Source organism: Stigmatopora argus, chromosome 11 (assembly GCF_051989625.1).
Source record: "Stigmatopora argus isolate UIUO_Sarg chromosome 11, RoL_Sarg_1.0, whole genome shotgun sequence".
NCBI classification, from domain to species: Eukaryota; Metazoa; Chordata; class Actinopteri; order Syngnathiformes; family Syngnathidae; genus Stigmatopora; species Stigmatopora argus.
In genome coordinates, this window is record NC_135397.1 from 3,371,900 (window position 1) to 3,387,056 (window position 15,157).

General features: G+C 44.3%; 1 protein-coding gene across 3 annotated transcripts in view; it reads right to left on the bottom strand.

Annotated features, from left to right (window-relative positions):
• LOC144084812 (methylated-DNA--protein-cysteine methyltransferase-like) overlaps positions 1–15,157 on the bottom strand; it is a 124,974-nt gene that overhangs the window by 82,712 nt on the left and 27,105 nt on the right. For all 3 annotated transcript variants that reach the window (XR_013303915.1, XR_013303917.1, XR_013303918.1), the window contains 2 exons: positions 11,791–11,908; positions 10,326–10,483 (listed from right to left, as the gene is read on the bottom strand). The gene's annotated coding sequence lies outside the window, so the exon portion shown is untranslated. The remainder of the gene's footprint in view (positions 1–10,325; positions 10,484–11,790; positions 11,909–15,157) is intronic.

A 15,157-nucleotide genomic window follows, 5' to 3' on the forward strand; every position in this document is an offset into this window, starting at 1 on the left:
TGTTGAAACCAGCTCTCAAAATTATATTCACCCGGGCGACCAAACGTCCGGCGACCAAACGTCCGGGCGACCAAACGTCCGGGCGACCAAACGTTCGGCGACCAAACGTCCGGTCACGGGGGGGTACGGGGTCACAAGTACCGATAAGACCAAGAAGTACAGTACGAGGACCTCATAAGTCAAAATAGAAATCACTTGAACTGCAAATGGGCAAAAAATACTTCTCATCGCCTTTGACCAATAGTTATAAAAGTTTTCTCAATGCACTATTTATCTGAAAAAAGTACACCTCGTGTCAAAAGGGAGCACAATTTTCCACGACTCTTAAATAGGGTCGCATGAGCAGGTGTACCTAATATTATGACCCACGTCAAAGTCCATCCAGGCGGTAAACACAGTTAAAAATTAAAAGGCCGAGTCGGGCGAGGTCCTTTTTTCCCCCCATTTCCTAGCAGAAAATATAAGCTGTTTATTTATTTACTGCTTGACTCGAAACTGACGTCTATCAACAATGCTTCATTCCCTCTTTTATGTGCGCGCATGTGGAATAATGAATATATTTACAATGTAATTCAGAAGTGCGTTCGCCTCCAGATAGTTGAGCTTCCCCTTCATGCACCTCTGTATTTTATTCAAAGCAGAAGCCTTCTATTATCCAGCCTATCACTACAGCCTGAGGAGAAACACCGGGTAAAATAGTGACTTAATATTTCATATTGGTTGGATTATTCATCCGCACAAAGAAAGACATTTCCCCACTTCCTCCCCTCACGTTGCGACGTCCCATTTTTAATGAGGACGCGGCAACGTTGAAACTTTTTAAAAATTCAAATATTTTCTTTCCATCTTTAAAGAGCTTATATCTAATGAACTAAGATTTAATTTGCCGTGGCTTAGCATCCATTTGCCATGCCGCTAATTAGCCATGCAGACCTCGGCGAGGATGAAAACGAAGGGGGCCAAAGCCCAAGTGGAACAAGAATTGGTTCCACTTTAAGTATTCATTGATTGGCTGGGCAGTATCCCTTACACACATACACACACAGACGCACAATTCTGAGGACTCATTTCCCATCACTCTGGCTCTGCTTCATTTCCCCCTCTACGTCACCCCCCCCTTACCCCAAGAGAGCCAACGGCTATCTGCTAACGGGGCTTAACATTTGATCACGAGGTGTCAATATCAAACCGCGGGATTACACGCATCTGTCGTCAATGGCGTCACGGTTTTTACATGCGTTAAGGTTAACTCAGCCATTTAATGTGTGCCGTACCTCTGAGATAATCGCTCGAAAAAGGAGAGCGAGAGAGAAAGGGAGGACTTAAAAATGTCACGCAAACCTCAGCAGACCTGGGCTTCCACAATGATCACACGCGCCACTCGCAAGCTCTTGTTGCATTTTTGACAGCTTATGATTATGGAGGAGACCATTTCTGCTATTCTTCAAGGTATTGCATTGGCACACGTGTGATCAAGATTGTCTGCTGCGTCACCAGAGATGCCATTATTGATCATAGCCGCTCATGGAAATTCTCTTAAGTGTTTATTAGGGGAGTGCTTAAGAGAATTCATTGGCAATCCTTTCATTGCAAGTCAGGGGACACTTTTTGTTTGTTCTTCTTCTACTCAAAATTTGAACAAAATGACATTTATGAACTCGTTGGTTCTTACGATCCAAACCGCTGCCGGAGCGTCTACTCCGTGGCGGGGCCTGATAAAAAGCTTTGTAGTACATTTTAATGCACCGCTGTCTTTTTTTTGTTGGATGAATGAAGTTGCGGTGCTAATTTCAGTCAATCAAAGTTGCCTCAAACGTTCTTCTGGCATTGTGCGTGGAGGTAAAATAAAGTAAACAGCGCTGCCAAAGTGGAAAGTTAGGATTTAATGCACATGTTTTGCCAAGAGAGGATTAAAAACAAAAGCTGCCAGAAAAATACAACACAATTTTACTCAAGTACAGCAATGAATTAGTACTATTTTGTTAAGTTCCGCCACTAAGAATACTTACTGCATAACCGCATGAATTCAACCCCAAAAATAACGGAAACATATCAGAAAAACTTGAGATCTGACCAAATGTGGCAATGAAACTCAAACTATTTGTTTGCTTTGGCGACTTTTTCATTGCCTTGTCTAGCAAAATGAGTTTCCTAAAGAACTTATATTTCAAAACGTTCGTCTAAAAATGCTAACCGAGCACGTGATGTGTGGTCAAAAACCCAGTAAAACCTCCGATCCGATGCTCGGCGCCGCGTGTCCACAGGAAAGTGTATTTATTTTCCCGACATATAATACCACCCCAACTGTAACGGGTGCAAGTGACAGCAAAGAAACCCCCCACAATGTGGCGAGTGAGGAGCCGCTCTATTAGACACATGATCACATGATGTGGGATTAGTGGACTGGAGTCTTCAAAGCTGCTATTACAACTCCCGAGATGTGTTACAGGCCTCCCCGCCGTTCCCTGCAGGGGCGCGTGGCTCTTCCTCAGAGAATTACCTGACACCGGCCTGTCTGCGCGCTGGGAGACGAGCGCCGGCGTTCCGAGCGGAACGGCCGACATCAGTCGGATATGCTCGCGCCGTGCTGCGCTGAGCCAACAAGCTCGCGTTTAATCCCACGTGTGAGAGCTGCCACGGTGGCTTTGGCGGCCCCACATCACAGAAAAGGAGTTTAGGGTGCTCAGGCTGGAATGATGGGCGATAAAGTGGATTACAGATGGAAAAACGCCATCAGGACTCAATAGGGAGACAGATTCCAAGTGGTAATCGTGATACACTTTTAGGTAATCGCTCTTGTAGAAGCTCAGGTTGGGGGTATTAGGGGTGGAGAATCTTTTTCATGTTTGTTATATGCTGGGAGTTTAATTCGGTGGGCTGACAACCACTTAAGTAGGCTTAAATTCCAGCAAAACTACAGCACGAGTACCTTGACTCACGAGTTGAATTCATACAAGGTCGAGTCAGTTTTCCTCGTTTAAAATCCTTTAAACCACTGTGATCGCCTCAAAATGGCCAATATTTTTAATGAGTTTCTTATTTGCTCATTGGCTCCCATTTAAATTGATTTAGAGGATATTTAGGTGCCATTGATAGCCATAGACGACTGTCATTCTTGGACATCAGACTATGTATATAAACATATATTCGCCCCTTTTTCTAAAATTGTGATTTCCTTTTCATGGTAAATCTAGCTTTCCCCCATACACCCATACAACTGTATTTAAATTCTATCAATCTATTCTATGTGACACTAATGCTGCTTGATATTGAGGGAATGGGACTACTAATAATCTGAATAAAATATAGAATGGTTATGGAAAAGAATAGAAAGAACAGAAGTATCTATATTTGTTTGCCAATAAGAAAGGAAAATGTTACAAATGAAAAACAAGAGGAACATTTATATTATTTAGTGAATCGAAACTGTAATGTTCAAAAGGTGTAAATTGAGGAAATATACATTAAAAACATGCAGTTGTAATTGAAAACACCATGATTCTAGATGAAGAGCCACCTGAGCCTTTTGAGAGATTTTATGGTGGCCATCCATGCAAACATTTCATTGGAGTTTTATCACGGTGCTCGCAACAAAGAAGAAAAATGGAAAGTATAAAAGTGGAGGAGGGGAAGGGGGGGTGGAGAACAATCAAAATACAAAACATAATTTTCTGAAGGTAAAGAAAGGGGAGAAGAAAAAAAGTGTCTGCATTCTGAACTCAAAGTTACCTTTTCTAAAGCTGAACGCTGGGAATTCGGACCTCCCAGCGCAAACATTAACGGACTGAAATGCAGCTCTGGATGTAACAAAGGAAACAATACCAGGGAAGAGAGCCAAGAAGGCAGAGCTGGCACGCCTGTTCCTGGGACCATGGGAATTTGGCTCCCAGAAATAATGGGGTTGAACAAGGCCCAGCACCACTGCTACTGTAGCTGGGAAAATGCTGCACCGCCAGCCAGGCTCCATCCAGGGAGACTTAAAACAGTAGAGAGAGGAGACGGAGGGTGGTGGCTTGGTAATAGGGGGACCAAAGAAATGAAATACACAGCGCAGGTTGCACCTCGCGCTGTGCGCTCAGATGACTCAAGTACTAATACAGAACGGGAGAGGCTGTCTTGTCTTTGTCCCCTGTAAGTGACCGTAAATCAAAACCATTACCCAGCTCAGTGTTAACATGACGCACTGCAAAACCAAGCCGGCCAGACGCACAAATAAAAGAGGTAATAGACGACCGTGGGGGGCGGGGCTTCCGCCGTGGTCAAGGTGCAGGTAAACTATCCCACCATGTATGTAAAAGTACGATACGAGCAGCCTCTCCAGCCTAATTAGGACAATAAAGGGTTATGGGCTAATGTATGAGTGCCATGCCAAAGCTAATGAATGCCTGGTATACCTTGTTTCCTCCCAAGCGTCCTTGGACTGTCATCTCCAACCTTTTGATGTTGTATCTGATTATCCAGGCAGCGATTAATCATGATTAAGTACGCACTGAAAGTCTCCAAGAGCGAAAGAGTGGGAGGGGGGGTTGTGGAGGGGGTGTGGACGGTAGGAAAGTTGCCCAGGTTCAGGCCTTCGTTCTGGGCAAGGGAGTCTCCCGCGCGTGCCAAGTGGACGCCGATAATGAGACGGCAAAGTAAAAATCATGGCGCTTTTTAAAGTGTCGTTAAAGGAAGAGAGCGCTTATCCAAGCCGCGCTCGAGGCGTCCAAGCGCTGACGCCTCGGGCCTTCTGTGGTCGCCGTCGACTTGGACGCCGTCTAGCCCACCCGCGGCCGCCGCTATCTGACTATCATTTTTGCATGTTACGTCGCCGCGCTCTCCAAAAACATTGCGCCGCTTTGATACTGGTTGATGGAAACACAAATGGCTTGGAGCAGAGTGAAGGTAGCCACCTATTGGCCTTCATGCATTTCTAATGTAACCGGCCCACAGAAGGCGACGGCTTCATTATGCCGAGATGCTGAGTCTTTTGCCAGGAGCCTGCCTTCTCAGCGAATAGATCACCCCTCGTGACCGCCGGGCTCTCTGATACCGTACGCGGCACCTGAAAAGCCGTGGCCGTTTGCCCGAGTGCCAAAATAATCAAGTCGAGGATCGCAAATGGCAGCTCGTGAAAGCATATTAACTACGGGAATAACCCGGCGTGACATGCCTCGCCCGCTCTCGTGATCAAACGAGGGCCCGGGAAAATAGTTTTTCCAGGTACAGTGCTGGCGATGACACCGGCTCAATCATGGCTGCAATGTGAGTCTGAAGGAGGGGGTCTGGGGGGGGGTCGTTTCTGTGGCCCGGCTACAATGAGTCTTTTTTTTAAATGCTTTTCGACTCTGTTCAGTTAATGCGTTTAGCATTCGGGCCTGTGTAATGGCTTTCCCAGCGTGGTAGGGGCTGTTGCATGAAATGACACACCGGTGCAGACCAGAAGTCGGAAATTATTGCCACAATCAATAATATTACTGTTTAAGTGGTCCACTTGGAGTTTAGGCAAATAATACTTCCCATTCTTACCACCCGGCTTTCTCCGCACAGTGAAAAGTACTTTAGGCAATGAGGTCCGAAGTGAGCGGTGGTTCTGGAAACCGCACCGCAATGTGAGGGTTTTTTTCTTGTCTTAGCGCGTTTGTGTTCACCAGACCTCCGATTGGATTTTACGCCGGCGATTTATAGTTTCCACCTTTGCGATTTCCTTAGTTGCTTTTCCATCAAATCTTTCTCGGAGACGTGGCGGTATTTCGAGTCGAAATGATGGTAAATGATGTGTTCCGCATGTTGCGCAGGAAAACAAAACAACCCCCGATGACAAGGAATGCACCGCAACTTCACATCTGCCGCTGGAGTGGAAAACGTCCTGACCGCAAAGGCATAAATCAGTCCGCGCCTTGCACAATAGAGATGTACAGTATGTGGAAAAATAAAGCACGGGGGCAGAGTCGGTCGGGAGAGCAACGGAGGAAATCGGCATATAATTGCTCGGTCATTTTGTGCCGCGCTCTTGCAAACACGCCAGCTTTGAAATGCGGATCCGAAGCCCGCGCACTTCCCTGAATCGCTGAACACCCCCAGGACACGGGCTGGCCTTTGCGGAGGTGGAAGCCAAATATGAGTGTGAGAAGATGAAGAAGCGTCCTGGCCTATCGTCTGTTCCTGCAAGGTGTCCGCTGCCAATAAATATTTCATTGTGGAACAAAACAAATAACTTAACGTCGTTCCTCGCCTTCTAGTCTAAGGAGCGTCGCGATCCAGTGGCCGATTTGTGCGTGGTGGGAGTTGTGCACAGATAGACTGCCACCTTGTGGGACTAGAACACCGGCTCTTGTGGACCTCGTAAGAAAAGCAACCTTTCTCCTGGAGCGCATTTTTTTTCTTCGGTCATTGATCTCAAATGACACTGTAATCATTGATTTTCAGCATTGCGTCAGGTTTCCGGGGTGCTGGAGCCTAGCCCGGCTGACTTCGGGCAAACCTGCCCTTAACCGGTCGCCAGTCAGTCGCGGATAGAGACAACCACCAATCGAATCCCACCCTGCCCAGTGAAAGAACCACTACACTATCTCTCCGTAATCAATTCCCAGCAATAGTGTTGAGAAATCTGCAGTGAGGTTAATGGCTGTTAAGCCACTGACATCAGTCAGATTCACAAATTTAAGAACATAGCCAAGCCATTAAATTAGCCACTTGGCATTCGCTCATTGGCTGCCGTTGATAGCTATCTTTCACTGCCAGCCCTTTCAGACTGGATGTCTAGCACTGTCCATGGCAACGAATATTCTACTAGTTTTGACAAGGATTTTGAAGATCCAACACAATTATTATCACGTTTTTATCAATTGGATCCTGTTTTGATTGATCCACACACTGCTGTCATCCAATTAGTACTCAACCCCCCTGAATTGACCAATCCAATTGACTCATCCAGCCCTTAAAGTCTTCACAAGCTCGCAGTTCACAAAGATCAACAGCATCTTCCACACAATTTTGGTAAAGAGAACCTGCAGGTTGGTTCCCTTTATTGTGATACCTGAAAGCACCCAAAAGAGCCCTACTCTTTCGCTGGAGCAGAAAACATCACTCTGCCACCCCTCGCTGACGTGGCACTCTTGTTGAGACGTGGTCGCCAGCCACTAACCATCTGGATCAGCCAAAAAAGCGCAGCATTCATCAGTGAATGAAACGCAGTTTGAAAAGCAGCTCACTGCAAATGTTTCTGCTTGTTGCTCATCACCGGCTTTTTAACAGCTGCTCCCTTAATATGACGCGCTTGCCAGATCCAAACTTTCCTTAATAAGCCATTTTCGGAACAAATGCCACACACAGGAAAATTGAACAGAAAGATGATTATCCGGATTGTCTTGTTTTCGTTTCACGATCTTTCAGAGGATTCAATTCTTTTCAATAGCAGAAATGTGCCTCTTTTCCACCACAAACTGTGATTTCAGAAAAAAATGGAACAACTACATTAGGTAATTTTCCTTTCAGTAGCCTGGTCCTACGACATTATCAGCAAATTAATCAACAACTAATACTAACCAGAAACCTATTTACGCTAGATCGCAGATCTTAATACCCATTTTTTTTTCGTCATAGCCAATCTTTTTGTCTTTTTGCCAAGTGAAACGCATGCGCAGAGGCTCGACAAATAAAATCGTCACAACAGTTCGCCAACCGGGAATTACTTTTTTTCAGGTCATTGCAAAACTCCGCTGATTTGCAATTGTCGAACCATTCCGAGATTTAGATATGTCATCGAAACAGACGAGAAAGAACAAATGCAAAAATGAAATCAATCAAATCAAATCATCAAGTCACTGCCTAAGCATCAGCCAATACCAAATCTGATCGAATACCCTGACGTTGCATGAAGGACGAGCAAAATAAGCACATTTACTTTTCTCCCCGTATCGACACCATTTCTACCGCAGTGTTTAATTATGACATACTGTTGCTTTAACTACATTTACTTCAAAAACGCCACAGAAGTGTTAATTACTGGCGCGGTGGCTTTTTGTTGTTGCTCCTTCAAGAGGATAGAAGGGCTAAATAGTTTGACCTCCGCCAAAGTCGCACTCGCGACATGAAAGCGCCACGTGAAATCCTGCTTGAAAGCGGATGCGATACAATAAGCACTTATTTTCTCCTTTTTCTCCCGTGCCAATGCTGCAGGCTGTCTCTGCTTTGTTGCGTTTGTCAATCACCGTAATTTGGGCTCCATTTCCAAAAATAATTATCAGGTGAGTGGCAGCCCTTTGCCTGCAGTGCCAACTTGGTAGCGGCGTGCCCAAGAGTATTAATTATGCCGCTCAAAATATGAAGTCTTTTAATAGAGAGCCTGACGTGACATCATTGTTTTGGAGTCTTTCAACCTCCCCCCCCCCTACAAACATGACAATCACACGTGTCCCTCTGGTCATCAGCGGCAGATGAGGGGGAATTGTCAGAGGAAGTTATTAACAGGCTGTGTACCGTGTGATAAAGTCACTCAGACTCTCGCCGGTACGCCGAGCGTGTTGACTCGCAAAAAAAAAGACGGTGGCGCGTCGACAACTCTGGGAAAAGGATGGAAACGCGCGAAAATAACGCCGACGGTCGCCAAATGATGCACGAATCTGCCGCTTTCATTTTCCCGCTCGCTACGTTGCTACGTTGCTGCACTGGAGTTGCGCTTCCCATGCAGCAGCGATGCTCCTGTGAAGCCCCCTAAGAGGCGCCGACAGCTTCCAGGTCTCATTAACATCCAGCAGCGGCTAATGCTGCCTCCCTATTACTGTCGGAGGAGCTGGAATTCAGTTGGAGATGAGCACAGCCCAGGGGGCTTAGGGTTGCCAGTTTAATTAGTGCCTGATAATTTCAATAATGAGTGACAATTCATTGGGGCTTTTTAGGTTGGCCCACTGTTTGAGTGCAAATCGATAATCCTCTGTTTCTTCACCCCGCCCTGCTCTCTGCAGCAGATAAAGGGCAAGCGTGCGTTGCTTGCTGGTGTTGCTGGGGTGCAGTGGGGAGTAGGGTGGGGGTGGGGGGTGGGTTATTTGGGGGGTTGGGGGAGCGTCAATCTCTTTGCTGGAATTAAATGAAAAGAATCAACTTAGAGCATGTCCCTTTGAAACCAAGAAAGGGAAGCCTAGGTGATTTCATTTGCTGTTATTGGATGAGCAGCGGGGTCTTTAGTTGCTGTTGTGGGGTCCAAAGTAAAAACAATTTGCCTTGGAGAGTGATACGCCATGACTGAGCTGAGGGGTTAAGAGCTCTGCTCTCTTCTCTGCTACTGAGCTTCTCTGTGGATACGCCACAGACAAAACGTGGGCTAGACCCATTCCATCTAACTACAAAATCCATTTCGCTTTTCTAATAAGATGACCATTTAAATGTTTCAGTGCTACAGACGGTGAAAGATGTCCAAATATTAATGAGCCACCAAAAATTGTTTCAAAAAAGAGACATATCACAAAAACATGACCCTTTTTGTTGATTTTCATACATAAATGTACCACTTTTGTCACTACATCTTAATATTTTAACAGTGTGATTTAGGTTTTATATATTTATTATTATTTCCATTTGTCTGACTGATTTATTGATGTTTTTATGAATGATGAATGTGTGTCTTGAGCAGTGGAATGCAGTTATGCTCTAAGACAAAGTGGCGGCCTGGGGGCCAAATCTGGCCCGCCGCATCATTTTGTGTGGCCGGGGAAAGTAAATCATGAGTGCCGACTTTCCTTTTTAGGATCAAATTAAAATGAAGAGTATAGATGTATATTACATTTCCTGATTTTCCCCGTTTTAAATCAATGATTGTAATTTTTAATCAATTTTTTTCTGTGTTTTTAGTTCAAAAATCATTTTGTAAAATCTAAAAATATAAAAAAAGCTCAAATAAACATTGTTTTAGATCTATAAAAAAACTGAATATTCAGGGCTTTTAATCCAGTTCTTTTAATCCATTTATTAAAAAAAATCTAAATATTATATCTAAAATGATCCCACATGAAATCGAGTTGACGTTAACGCGGCCCACGAGTCTGACACCCCTGCTCTAAGAAAATAGGTTCCAGGGGGGTTAGGACCCTTTACTGACAGTCCCCATTCTTTAAGAAAACATATTGCCCACTACATGCAAAACGTGTTGATTTGTTCAACTACTATAAAGTATTTTTCCTGAAAACGTTGGTCAAATTCCAACATCCCGAGGGCGTCGACCTCTAGGGATTTCACTGTATTAGCGGCATGCAAATGTGCTTTAACGCGCAGTAAAAGTGTGTCATAAAAGATGATGAATAATAATTGTTGAGTGCCCCGCAGGCACGGAAAAAACAAACCATGTTTACCTGCTCAGTCGACAGAGGTGTCGAGAAGCGCCGGCGTTTTCCACCAGGCGCGCCGCCGCCGAAGCTACTTTGCAGTTCGGCGTGCGAGGTGAGAGCCGAGTGAAGTTTAAGCGCTTGTCACGTTCCCGCGCGATAATCACACCAGCTCACGTGCCGCGCTGTGGAAAAACAAAAGAATCAATTTTAGGTGTCGCCACATTTAAAAACACCAATTAAGCACATCCCACTCTCTGCATATAACACCGGCGTCATTACTGCTGTGGAAACCGCCAGGTAGGATTGAGTTTACACGTCTGGCGGTAAGAAGGAAGCATTTCACGGAATATTGGCATGGAAGAATAACACCATTCTGGCAAGAGGAATGTCGTATAAGACTTCTGTGTGCACTTTTCACGTGATGAACGCGCCATTGTATCCTTGACGTGTCGACTCAGCATCCTGCAGTTATGCTGACGAGGGATACGGGCATAATTACCGGCATGACATGGACATGACAACCATTGGCCATATTTCCACCATTGAAAAATTAATTACAGCACCCCAAGAAATGACAAAAGTAATATGTAAAGCAAGGGTGTCAGACTCGGGTTGGTTCGCGGGCCGTGTTAACGTCAACTCGATTTCATGTGGGCCGGACCATTTTAGATATAATATTTAGGTTTTTTAAATAAATGTATTAAAAGAACTGGATTAAAATCCCTGAATATTCAGTTTTTTATAGATCTAAAGCAATGTTTATTTTAGCTTTTTTTAATATATTTTTAGATTTTACAAAATGATTTTTGAACTAAAAACACAGAAAAAATGGATTAAAAAATGACAATTATTGATTTAAAAGGGGGAAAATCAGGAAATTGAATATACATCTATACTCTTCATTTTAATTTGATCCTAAAACAGAAAGTCGGCACTCCTGATTTACTTTCCCGGGCCGCACAAAATGATGCGGCGGGCCAGTTTTGGCCCCCGGGTCGCCACTTTGACACATGTGATGTAAAGTATTTTCAATGGCACTCGTCCTCATTAGGCTCACAGGGAACCAATTGCAGGACCACAAGTCCAACACACATACACGCATTTCCGCCATCTTGCTTCTAATACAGAGCATATCAAGGCTATCGATTGTAGGTTACTTTGCCGGATATCTCCCCCCCCCCCTCGAAACCCTTCCTTTCGTCCGCCCTCCCTCCCGCAAGACACGCGGTTCAGTGCTCCCCTCCGTGCTGGTCGGCGGCTGCCTTTTTAAATATTCATGACCAGGTTTCTCCCCTTTACGCTCCTGCAGCTGAATTTCTAATTGGGTCGTCAAAAGACGTGCAGCATGCCCTTAAGCGTGACCGTAGCGGCGGTCATCTCTAAAAAAAAAAAAAACAGGGATGACGTGCAATTCAGCCACGGGGCTAATTAACGATTAGCATGTTGTGTTTACATGCTTTTTTTTTTGCTTTTGCTTTTTCTTTTTTACCTGCAAGGCCAGGGGGACGCTTGAACCCGGCGCTTAAATCACTCCTTCCCGCCTTTGAAGCTTCAAGAGCTGCCCGTCCACATCATAATGACTGGGAGGAGAGAGGGAAGCGCTGCTCCTGTGTAACAACATAATCATCAATTAAGGCAGAGGAAATGGCAAGAAGTGGGTATTTTAGCTCATTAAAAAGGCCCAGAAGAAAAGGTGCGTGTGGTGGATTCCTATATATTTTGACTCCCCTCTGTCAATTGCCATCTTTTAGGCTGATTTTGTCTTTCATGACGAGCGAAAAGCCTGCAAATGTAATTCAGACACTCAGCGGCAGACGGTCCTAATAAGGGTTAAAATATGAATGACATTTTGCTCCCAGACAAGGTGGCATGGAAATTGGATTGCCGCTGATTTGCTGCCTATTGTCTACCACCTCTCATGTCTGTGAATTATGCTGAATGCAATTTTTTTTTCTTAACTGCTCCGCCGCCATTATGCCTCAAATTAGTGTCACGGAGTAAGAAGAACGGCGCCAGTTTTCATCGGGAACGAATGCGTTTGTTTTTGAAACTTCGGTAACATCATGAGTTTCGTACCATCTGGCACAGGTGATGTTATTGAAATAAAAGCAGACGCCATAAATTGAATTAGCAACTAACAAGCTGTCACTTCCACGTTCTTCGCCCCTCTTTTAAAAATAAAAAAAGCCACAACAAGCATGTATTTGGTCCAATAAATGACGTTTATTTGATATTTCAGGATTCCCGGTGGCTAATCAGGACCTGTGTGATACATAGTGACGGAAGAGCCACAACAAGGACGTACAGTAGCTCGTGTCTTCCGCGGCTTTGCAGACATTAAAAAGAATAGCAAATTCCTCCAACTTCTTTGAGGATGCGCTGCCTTTGAGAGAAGACTTCTTTTGAGCATATCCAAACGTTTTCATCTCGCTCATTTCCCCCCCTTTCCAATCTGCTTTTGCAGCTGGAACGGGATGCGGGGGGACTTGACACAAACTAACTGAAACTGTAGGGCTGTAAAAAGCAAATGGGACTCGTGCTTAAGGCCTCATTGAGGAAGCGCTGCTGTTCGGGCCTTGAAATTTGAGGCGTTTCTTGAGTGCGCTTGTGACAAAAGTTGGTAGTTTTGTAAATTGGAGGCCATATACATTCATTGAGATGTCACTTTACAGCAAAATATGTAACATATTAAAGTATTGTTGTGTCTTTTTAGCCTTAAATATTGGATCTACATTAATTTGGGTTGTTTTTTTCAGTGCAGTAGTGTTCTCATATATGAGCGCATGTGTCAAAGTGGAGGCCCGGGGGCCAAATCTGGCCCGCCGCATCATTTTGTGTGGCCCGGGAAAGTAAATCATGAGTGCCAACTTTCTGTTTAAAGATCAAATTAAAATGAAGAGTATAGATGTGTATAAAATTTCCTCATTTTCCCCCTTTTAAATCAATAATTGTAATTTTTTAATCCATTTTTTGTGTTTTTAGTTCAAAAATCATTTGGTAAAATCTAAAAATATATTTTAAAAAAGCTAAAATAAACATTGTTTTAGATCTATAAAAAACTGAATATTCAGGACTTTTAATCCAGTTCTTTTAATCCGTTTATATTTTTAAAAATCTAAATATTATATCTAAAATGGTCCGGCCCACATGAGATCTGGTCACCATGAATATGGCCCGCCAACCAAACTGGGTTTGACACCCCTGGGCTAGTCAGTCTTTTGTATGAATGAATACAAAAAAAGATTGGTCATAGTTTTATAAAAAGTGTTTGAATATAACAAGAGAAGCCAAGTACGGTTGTAAAAAACAATAACTATAAAATATGTTAGTATAGGTCGAGAATAAACCATAATAAGTCGACATTGGATGAGAATATCATCATATGTATGAGTATGAGGTCTTCATTTCATCATTTAAAATGCAAATTTATAAATCGCTTTAGGCCGCCCTTAGGGAGGTCTCAAAATCTCACACACTCCTAAAAGCCTCAAAAGGAATCCTAATATATTGGAAACGGAGAAAATAGCTTGTAAAACACTAGAAACATTGGGATACCACAGTAAAAAATAAAAATAAATTGCAGAGAGTGAACCCCGTCCTTTAGACTGGAGACTCAGTTCTTTCCCCCTTTTCCTTAATTGCTGATTAATGAGATGGAAATATATTTCTACCACAAAGTTGGAGAATGATGCAGGCGGCATGGAAAGCCGTAAATCTAAACATTTGAAAAGGAATTAGTAACGGGAGCCTCCCATTCTTGTTCCTTGAAAAATTCATGCCCCGCATGTTCTATTTATGACGGCAACCGACTGTCATTCACTTTCGGCGAACGAGCAGAAATTAAAAGTGACAGCGGGCTCATCAAGAATGAATGCCATTGTATTCTACCAGGAGCGCACGACAAGCCGGGGAAGAGTCGGGTAATCATAAATAGAAAAATAAAAACCAGGCAGCCTTCCGCCGACGAGAGCTGAATGAAGGAATGAGGCCAAGCGGGCGTCACAAAAATGCAGAGCAAAGTAAAACTTTTATCCCTCTCTCTTTCGGTGAACCTGGACTGCGGGGTTTAATGGCACAAAAGTGACTTTTCTTTTTGTGCAAGCTCAGATCTGCGCGTAATTGCCGGCCCGCCTGATTAAAAGAGAGAGGTTTAGATCCGAGCGCGCCGCAGCTAAATGGTCAGGTTCCCATGTGAGACAAATAAATGAAATATTAGTTGATTACATATTTAAATCTCTCTCCCCAGGCTGTCTTCCAGCCTCTTTTTTCCCTCATTCTTCGGCTTGGTTTGCATTATAATGTTCACCAAACTGTTTTCCCCATCTAATGGCTGGCAACAGCGTGGTCCTGAGAGCGAGCGCCTCCCCCTCACCACGCGAATGGGCAGAGATTTTCATCGGAAATTACTGGCACGCTGAGGGAAGGCCTCCGTCGTCAGGGAGGAATTCATCTTTGCGCATTTACAAAAAGTTGAATATTGCCCGCCGAAGGTGCATCCGAGAGGCGATAAGTCAACCTCGTCAAAGGGGGGGCAACGTTGGGAAATCCATATCGCGTCCTTTTTTTTATCTGGCGGTGACGAGCTCTGTCTTTTAATAGCACTCGTCGGAATATTAAGTCCAAGGTCGCGTTTGAAATTCCGGGCCCGCTTTGTGAGTTCATAATCCAAGACGTATCCGTCAAATCGCTGACGTCTCAAAACAAACAGAGGAGGAGCTGGAAGGGGCCCTCGGAATAATGGCGGAGGGCCGCCGCCACCGCCGCCGCCGCCGCCTCCCCGCGCATCTCAGGTGTGTGATTAAAATCAATTAAATCACTCCTCCGGTGTCAACCGCCCGTCCCCCTCTACCGAATCT